This window comes from Mustela putorius, unplaced genomic scaffold (assembly GCF_011764305.1).
Source record: "Mustela putorius furo isolate JIRA1106 unplaced genomic scaffold, ASM1176430v1.1 tig00537227_pilon_pilon_pilon, whole genome shotgun sequence".
In the NCBI taxonomy this organism is placed as follows: Eukaryota; Metazoa; Chordata; class Mammalia; order Carnivora; family Mustelidae; genus Mustela; species Mustela putorius.
This window is the reverse complement of record NW_025422368.1, coordinates 43,652,957-43,662,908: the sequence shown is the minus strand read 5'-3', so window position 1 is coordinate 43,662,908 and position 9,952 is coordinate 43,652,957. Positions and strand designations below refer to the sequence as shown.

Here is a 9,952-nt window from a genome sequence, read left to right as displayed (position 1 = left end):
AATTTAACAGGCAAATGATCAAAGTCATGGAAATAGCAAGTGGCCAGATTCTAGGTATTTTCTGATGATTAACAACAAAAAAAGATTTCCTGATGTATTGGATGTGAGGTGTTGAAGCCAAGAGTAATTTCAAAGTTTGCATCTAAGCAATTGAAATGAAGGTACTGGGTATTGCCTACTGAGAAAGACTGTGGGCTTAGCAGATGGTGGGGGAGTGTGAGAGGATGAAGAGCTCAGCATGCTGCTTGATGTGCCTATTAGATACTTAAGGTTTCTAGTAGACAATCTAGGGAAAAGGTCTGAATTGGAAATATAAACTTAGAAACTGAGCATATTAACACCTAAAGCTAAGAGACAGGAAAAGAGCACCAAGACATGCAGGGAGGCTAAGCCTCCTCAGAGTACCCCCAAATTAAAGATCTAGGGAAGAAAAACAGCAAAGGAGACTAAGGATGTAGGGAAAAGTAAAATTTAAAATCTTCATTTTTTAAAGATTTTATTTGTCAGAGAGAGAGAGGGAGAGAGCGAGCACAGGCACACAGAATGGCAGGCAGAAGCAGGGGGAGAAGGCTCCCTGCCGCGCAAGGAGCCTGATGTGGGACTCGATCCCAGGACGCTGGGATCATGACCCGAGCTGAAGGCAGTCGCTTAACCAACTGAGCCACCTAGGCATCCCTAAAATCTTCATTTTTAACTCTCTACTTTATCTGCCTACTTATGTTAACTGATACGGGGGCATGTTCCATTCTCAGCATTTACATAAACAGGGGTAACAACTGATAGAAGATAACTTTAGACAGATTACTGTCTGGGTGTCCTCGAAATGAGAAGTTGTGCCATTTATATACTATCATGTAAAAAATCAGGGACAACACAGAACAGATTGCAATAAGCTTTAGACAGGCAGTTTCCTAGTACACACATATATATACAGCATGTTCACAAGTAATGTGAAATATTAAACAGCTTAAGTTTATACATTTTTTAGAGTTTTAAGTTTTATTATGGCCCAATTACCCATTTTTTTCCTTTATGATTAGTTTGTGGTTTTTAGTATTTAATTTGAAAGGGAAAGCACACATGCACAAGTTGGGGGAGAGGCAGAGAGAGGGAGGGAAGCTGACTCAGGACCCTGAGATCATGACCCAAGCTGTAGTCAGGTGCTTAACCGACTGAGCTACCCAGGAGCCGCATAAATTTATACATTTGGGATAGAATGGCTGCCAGCAATTCTGAAATAATTTCCGGGTTGCATAAAAATAACTTGAACAGACAGGTGTTTACCAAGGATATACTATTAACTGAAAAGCCAGCCATCACGGTTACTCAAATTCACTGAGTAATGATTACCTCTAGTCTTCACATTCTGCAAATCACCTTCTAATATACTGAGCATGTTCTTGGGATAAGTTAGATGCTTCAGTAAATTTTTTGCATTTTGTGTTTTCATTTAAGGGGATTCCCCATCTAACCCACCCCCTAGCTGGGGAAATCTAAAGAGGAAATAATGTAAAATGATTTAGGCAGTTTGGGAGATGAAAAAACCTAAAGTGGTACACAGTGGTTTGTATCCAAGTTTCTATACTGTACGAGGGTGAAGCCCAACTTCTTAATGTCCAAATTGTCCAGAATGTTAACATTTCACAAATATATGCATCTCTCTTAAATAGGATAGCTATAGTAATTATGATGGAGGTAGAACCCACACAAGCAGCCAAGTTTTAAAAAATATATATACCACTAAGTTACTAAGGCCTGTCTAACACAGAAGTATCCAGCACAGTATCTTATGCAGAGTAGGAAGCTCTTTATTTGTGGAAGTGTAACATTTTAAAGTAATATATTCATAAATTCTTACAATTCAGGTATCAATAAAGCTTAAGTTAGCACTTACAGTGTGGGACTGGGGGGGGTGCTTAGTTTGATGACATTCAGCAAGTAACTGAAAAAAGCAGACTTGGAATCACTAACACATTCTAACTTTGACTCAGCATTCTGCTAGGAGTCCTCTAACTCTTCAGAGCTTACTGGCTCACTTGATAAAGGAGAATACTGTCTTTCAGGTGATTTAAGAAACTGAGAGAATAGGTCCAACAGCAATTTTAAAAAATGCTGTCGTCATCCTTCCCCCACCATCAAAACTACCAGTCATCAAGAGGCCGTGGGTGACTTTTCTGCAGGTGGGTTGACAACCTTAAACACGAAAGTGATGACAATAACTAATGCCGTCCCCATCCGGGAGCTTGATCTACCTACCTTCCAGGTGACTGAATGTGTGAAGTGGACTGCCACCACAAAAACGGGAGTCTCTTACAGCTAGACTAACCAAGTCCCAACAAACTGATCAACTTCAGTTCATTCTCCCAAACTTAATAACCACAAACCACAATGCCCTCAACTGTTTTAAAGTCACTAGATGAACATCTTAAGACTACCACCTACCTTCAGCTCACAAACCTCCATATATTTTTATCTATCTACATTTCCCCTCCTGAGGAAGGAGTTCTCTTCTAACGCCAAGCTACTTCCTCTCTGGGCACTGGGCTGGCTCATTAGATAAAGAACGCAGTCCTGATTGACGAGGTCATGAGCAAGCCCCATGTTGGGCAGAGAGCTTACTTTAAAGCAAAACTAAACAAAAAGTCTCCAAAGCTATTTCTTCTCATAATACTGATAAATGAGCATAAAATCCCAAACCAAAAGCCTGGAAGTTGTACTAGACTTCCCCAGCCTCCCCATGTTTTGATGGTTTCTTTTCTATTTTAACTGTTACTACAAAGTTATGATTTTAACCCCCATCTTCAAAACTCCAAAGCCATATAACTAGTCACTAGTCATTTCTTGGCTCTCAAAGGCACAAAATCCACACTATCTCCACATTTTTCCCCCAAAATTTCCCGAGTTGGGGAACGGTATACCATTACATAAGGTCTAAAAGCCATCCTTTCTCACCTCATACCCAAACTTACTAGATGTTTGCAATTTAGCTTAAGTCACTAAATCAACTTAGATTCTTTATCTCTATTATCCTATCTCCCTATAGTCAAAGACTTCTGTAACAGTTTCACTGGCTTACCTTATTCTTTTCCTGACTTAAACTTATAGCCAGTTAAGTTTTTTGAAATGCTAACAATCAACCCTTCACACACTTGGATGATTTCACATCATTCATTTTTGGGACAATCTTTTATGTGATTTACAAGCCCCAGTCTTGGCTTTTGCCCTTTCTTAAAACCCATATAGGCCAATGTTTCTCACTACCCACTTCAGTCAAACTGGCATTCTTCCAATTCCTATTAATATACTCCCTCCTGACACAAAAGCCCTTTTATGCAATGGTCTCTCACTAGAAGGTACGTCCTTTCTCTCTTCACCAAGTCTTATTTGTTCTTCAAGTCTCAATGTTATCATTAAGGAAGTAAACTCTATTTCCTAAAGTTTTCTATAAAGCCCAATATGTATTTTTTAAAGTTAAGATCATGTATATTTATCCCTTATCGGGCATGGACAACAGCAGCTGACAGGAACTGTTATAACATAAAAATCCAACAGCTCTGTTAGTGAAATATAAAAGAGACAAGATGGGAACAAGAAACATCGGAAACCATTTCTAATAACATTTCTTGTTTCACAGTAATGATTAGGTAATCAAACTAGGAGATCGGATAAATTCTATCAATCCTTCATAAAAAAGTCCATCTTTCACTACATCAGGCCTTGACTGACTGCTATGGAGTCTTGTATGGCATCTGGTTAAAAAGTTCCTAGTAATCTTTCAAATACTCTCTGCAGGAGTCTCAATGAACTCAGTGAAAGGTGGATCAACGAATGCAATCTTCTTCAAAATGTAAACATGTAACAGAGTAAGGGAAACAAAGCCTGAACCACAATTTTAGTGGGGCATGGAAAAGGGTCCTAGGAATAGTTAAGAACTTATTATTTCTCATATGGTTATTACTGTTTACAGACCTGTTACTTTCACCACACTCTGAAGCCTACAGGTGAGAAATCCTGGGCCTGATTATAATAGCTGGCATACAAATCCTTACTGAAATCACAATCTGTTACGGTTTTGAAAGTACTCTATGTTGTTTCTAAACTAGCAGGTGAAATATCTTTGCTGTCATCTAGAAACATTTTTCCTTGATTCATGTCTACTAAGATTAATAATCCTCTAAAACTAAACAAATGTTTTCTGAACCTAAGGTTTGAGAATAAAACAGCCTAGAGCTGTTTTTATGTTTTAAGCCTAATTTTAAGCCAGGTATCATCTGCTTTAAAAACCATCAACATTCAATACAGAAGAAAACCACCACTGGTTAGGAGGCTGGCTTAAAGAATACAGACAACAGTCCAATTTCTGTTATACTGTATGTTACCAACAGACAAGAATTATTCATAGCATACACAATGGTTAAATTATGAGCCAAATAAAAAGGACAAACTGTAAAGTATTATCAAAACTGTGTTTTATTTTCAATACAAGATAAATACCATGCTTGTTACTAATGCAGTTTAGGGCCAACAATGGCCATATAGCAAACTGCTGAACAGTCACCTAAATGCTAAAGAAAGAAAAGACAAAGTAAACATTAAACACAAAATTGCAATTACAAACATTTTAATAAAATGGAATGAGCTTTTTAATAGAAGCTAATATGGAAGTCTAGTTCTCATGGACACCAAAAAGATGTCTATTTGATCAAATATCACCTTACCTTTTGCACAGAAATCTTATTGTGAAGTCACCAGAGTCAATAGCTAAAATTTTAAGACTTTCTTTGGCCTTCTGGTATTAGACAAATTATTTACAAACCGTGATTTAGTTAATTCATGGATACTGATAATATGATACAATTTTTTTGTTAAGGGCTTTCCATTAAAAATTGTAAAACAACTTTGTAAGGCTGTACAAGGCTGTAAACTACTTTGCTAATATACCATGGGATGAAGAGGAATAAGAGTAAGAATAGACCTTTTTTTAAGGCTAAAGTCATCAATGTTATAGATGCATTCCTTAGAATACATTATGATTTACCCCAAGGATCCTTTCCCATTAAATACCACCTGAGTACTACAATTTTCAAAGTAAAAAAATAAACACGAATTCACCATTGTCTTTTAAAATAATTTAACTTACAGAATGTTGAAAAGTGTTATGAAGTAACAGTGTGACAAAAAGAAAACACCTTCAAAATGAAGTGTTTTTACTAAATGCAGGGTCTGTCCAATTATGAAATTAATGCAAAACATTTACACCCATGGCAGAATTTTAGGATGCTCGCACATGAAAAACTTTTTGTAGTATTTACTATCCGCTGATACCATTTCAGGATTTGTGTGACTTCAATTAAATGCTACCTAATATTTTAAGACTCCTATTACAATACATTAATATAGCAGGAAGTCTTTAAAACATTAAAATCTGTCTATACCTAACCAAGTGTTTATATGTCCCATACAAAAACCACAGTAGCTGCATACTCAGAGTGAATGCCAACAACCTGAAATTTTAAAGAAACATTGGTTAAGACAAACCTAAATCAATCTAAACTGGATACAATTGCTTGAATATTTGTAAAAATTCATATTGCTTCTTTCTAATGCCAAGAAAGAAGAATGTAAGAACTTCCTCCCAGAAGCCTAGACATTTTAACACATTTTCTATTTCAACTTACAAGGAAACTTTAAATCAGAATCTTTTGATTTCTCTAGTCAAAAATCTCACATTACAAACACAAGGAATGCTATATGTAAGGCCACATCTTAGGAAATTTATAATTTTTGGTTGAATATTTATTAAAAAATTAGTCTAAGGCTTCTAAGAGTCAAGTTGCTAAAAAAATGAAATAAATACTCCAGTGTTTAAACTGAAGGTTAATGTAAAAAAAACAACACACACACAGAGTAAGAACAGAAAAATAGAATGCTTTGCTACAAAAATCCCACTTAATATATTTTAGCACAAAAACATCTAATATGTACAATGGAGAAGCGTGCATTTAAGTACATACAACTGCTGGAAACATTTACAGACGGCTATGGGATGCAAATGAACTTAATGAATAAAATTTAAAAGGCAGTTATCTGTAAAACAGTATAAGACTCTCAATACTGTATTCTCAGTAAAGAATCAGAACATAAACTTCCTCTTAAAATAACAGGCTGAAGCTTAAAACACAAAATTGAAGCCATCTTATAAAATACAGAAAATGCAATGATCATTCAGGTATGAAAACCAAAATGTTGAGAGCACTCCAACAGAAAGTCTCATAGTAGCATTTCATTGTATAAAACAGTATGTATTTAGGTTATTGGCACATTTAAATACATAAGGGAAAGAGAAAGTCTTTACCCTTCCAACAATTTTCCCCTTTCACTATAAAATGTTATACAACATTCATTAAAATCCCGTGTTTATTTTAAGAACTGACCTTAAACTAGTAAAAAACAAAGCAGTATTCTCCACAGGAGAATTAAATGAAAATAATACCTTAAGCTACAATCCATAAGTTATCTGTGAACTCCAAATTGTAGTTAACTGCTTAAAAATATTCTAGGTAAAGGGGCCATTAAATGGGCTAAACTATGATCAACAGCCACTGCAACTTACTCCAAATCTTGTCTATGAAAACTGACAAAATAAACACTTCCAAATTTACATTGGAATATCCTTTCCAAAACATATATCCTTTAGCTATAAGCAGCAAAATCAATTCAAAGTGTTGCTTCAGAAGCAATACCACAGAGGTGCTGCATCACTCATTCGTAACTACTGGCTGAAAGGAATGTGACCGCATAGCACTAATAAATGCCTATGGTTTACAGTTAAACTCAAATGTGTTTTCGTGTCCACTACAATTATTAGTAAAAAGAAATGAAAAAGTCTCTGAAACTCTCTTTCTCTCTTTTTTTTTTTTTTTGGTGTCTATGTAATGATTTATCTCTTTGGATTGTTTTTGTATGTTAAAAAAAAGAAAGAGTTTTCAAATAACATTAGCTCAAAAATGACAGAGGGATAAGAAGAATAAAACAAGGCTTGCAATTTTCACCTTTAGTGCTATACATTCATGTGTTATCAGGTAGAAGATGACCGTAAAAATTAATGGACAAACCAAAAAGGTATTTCCTTCTGACAACACTTAAAAATAACGGACTAGCAGCAAACAATTCTAGGACACTCACATTGTCTGCAACAAAAGTTATGTAATGAAATCAGCCACATAGGGAGAAGAGTGATATATAGAATGAGCAATTAAAGGGTTCCACTGATAAAAAAACAAAACAAAACAAACAAAAAAAAACCCACGAAAAGATAAATGATTTAATTAGTACAAAATTTCCAGTTTCATCTCAAGTTCAAGCGGTTAGATTTTTAGAATTCCATTTTTAAAATGTCAGAAAGTATCTTATTCTCATGGACATTTACTTACCTTTTAAGCTTACTATTAACTAATTTCCCTTGTAATATATTTATGTCCATACTTCTTCACATTAGGACATTGTGATTAAAGTATAAGAAAGCTAACGAATGACAAAACACCTACATACAAAACAAGAAAACTATTTTGATTCAATTCTCAAATAATGTTAAAAAGGCAACTGCATTTTCAACAAGACAGAACACTTGAAAAATTTTTCTGAGAGCAAACAGTTCTGATAAACGCCAGTGATCCCATGCACAAATACTCTAATCACAAAATGTTTTAAAATAAAACTGGCAATAATAGGAATAACTTGAAATAGCTAATTTTGTAAGAACTAGTGTGATAGTGGACAAAACGGAAGGGAAGAACTGCACTGCAAATATCTGGAGGGCTTCTGTAAGTTGCAAATGACATAATATTCAGGGTAACTAAATACTTTTAAGCGCTGCCCTAAAATTTGGCTGTATTTTTAAAAAATCACTGTGTATTATCAGATCACTCAAAAGATAATCAGATCAAAAACAAATTAAACTTGCCTAGGATTTCAACTCAAATTTTTGAAATAGTGATTCGGAATGACCTTCCTATAAAAGTATCTAATCAAGTTGTCACCCTGCCTATGCTAATTTTGTAATTAAGAACACATGCCAGCCAAGTGCTTTTAATGTGGGTCTATATGCAAGGCAGATTTGAAAAAAATCTTTGATTAAGTAACTCTAGCATGAATCAGAAGGTTGCATGAATACACGTAAGATTCCTTGAACTGGTGACAGGGTACACTTATTATCACCCATTACACATACAGGAGATTACAACTCAGTATTAGTAAGCATCACGGCCTTCCAAAATCTATAGTAATCAGAAAATAATACTAATGCTCTCCTTACTCCCATTTGTCTGCTGCACGGCTGTATTTACACTGCCTATGGCTTCAAAAATAAACCATAAGCACTATTAATATAAAACAGCAAATAACTGCCGCATCCAATCAGAATTGTCAAAATATTTCTTCAATGCTAGCAGTTTACAATTAAGCGTTTCAGTACATCTGTGTTGTAATTAAGCTGCATTACTGTAGCAAATAACGTATGGGTTTTTACTAAAATGTTAAAACCACAAATTTTTTTTGACCCCTAACACATTGACTGGATTGCTACGTCTGTGAAATTTTACAAGTTTACATACCATTCAGCAAAATCACAAGCTAACTAGGTAAAAACAGCTAGAAAAGCAGAATATAGAAATATTAAATATCCATGTAATCACCTATTCTAATATCAAAATCAAGGGCAAGAGACACTTAATTAGTATGTTTAATTCACTGAACGCAAGATTAGATTGGTGCATATCCAAAAACGCTATTGCAATGCTTTTTTAAAGGACAGTATAAATGTCATAGTAACATTATCTTTAGATATTGCTGAACACAAGACTTTCCCTGAGGTGTAAACATCAAATAACTTGAACAGCTTTACACATCAGCCCCATTAAACAGTTTATTACAACACTACATCTATTGTAATCAAAGTGGTGCTGTTTACAGACATTATCATATGAACATTTTTAACAAGAACAAACTACTATAAAAACAAGCATTTACTTGACGTTTTTTTTTTCCAATTGCTTGCACATTATAATGGCCAAATGTATATAACCAGTAATAAAGTTGCAAAAGCTATAACTTTTTAAATCACACAGGTTTCCTTCAAATAAAACAGTTAAGCAACATAAAAAATAAAAGTAGAGCTACTGGTTACCATTTATGCAGATTTGCTTTATTCAGATCTATTCCTGTTCATTTTATCCATGAATCCTTACAGGTTCAGTTCAATCACAAGAAGCAAACTGCTGGACAAGCGTCATTTTTCCCCCATGAAGACTGTTTTGTCTTGGAAGGTGTTCCTCTTCCTTCAGCTGTAATGTGTCAAAATTTGTGATGTAGATTTTGCTATTCCCCATAATACACAGAAAAACGCTGGCTTAACTATACATACACAAGTCGTGCATCTACTTCACTGTTACGTATTCTAACACAATAAGCATTAACTGAAACAGTAGCTGCCTTTATGGTGGAGAAATGCTCCCAATTTATGTGCTGATTAAAACTGAGAAATTCTGATTTCATGCTTCTTAGTTATTACTGCCTTATTAATTTAGTGACAAGCAAAAATGAAAATATAGCAGCTGCTGTTTCTGTGATGATGGAAACATTTATAAGTCATTTTCTAAAGTATGCATACTACAAAAATAAATGGAAAAATGCTTGAATGATTTTAATGTAAATTTTTTCATTCACCCACATATCAATTCTAAAGAACTCATTAACAATTAAATGTGAACTGAATATAAAATGCAATTATTTTACAAATTAGTTGTATTTATTTGACAGCATACAGGAACTTCTGCAAATGTTATAAATCAAACTGTTTCATGTTACAAAATTTATAAATAAAATTTATATATAGCTCAGTATGCACATTTAAATAAATATGACATCCACATACAAATCTTTAGACGTAATACAA

At 34.5% G+C, this 9,952-nt stretch overlaps 1 protein-coding gene across 4 annotated transcripts in view; it reads right to left on the bottom strand.

Annotated features, from left to right (window-relative positions):
• Positions 1-4,452: 4,452 nt before the first annotated feature.
• CPSF6 (cleavage and polyadenylation specific factor 6) overlaps positions 4,453-9,952 on the bottom strand; it is a 34,602-nt gene continuing 29,102 nt past the window's right edge. For all 4 annotated transcript variants that reach the window (XM_045073373.1, XM_045073375.1, XM_045073376.1 and 1 more), the window contains one exon: positions 4,453-9,341. The gene's annotated coding sequence lies outside the window, so the exon portion shown is untranslated. The remainder of the gene's footprint in view (positions 9,342-9,952) is intronic.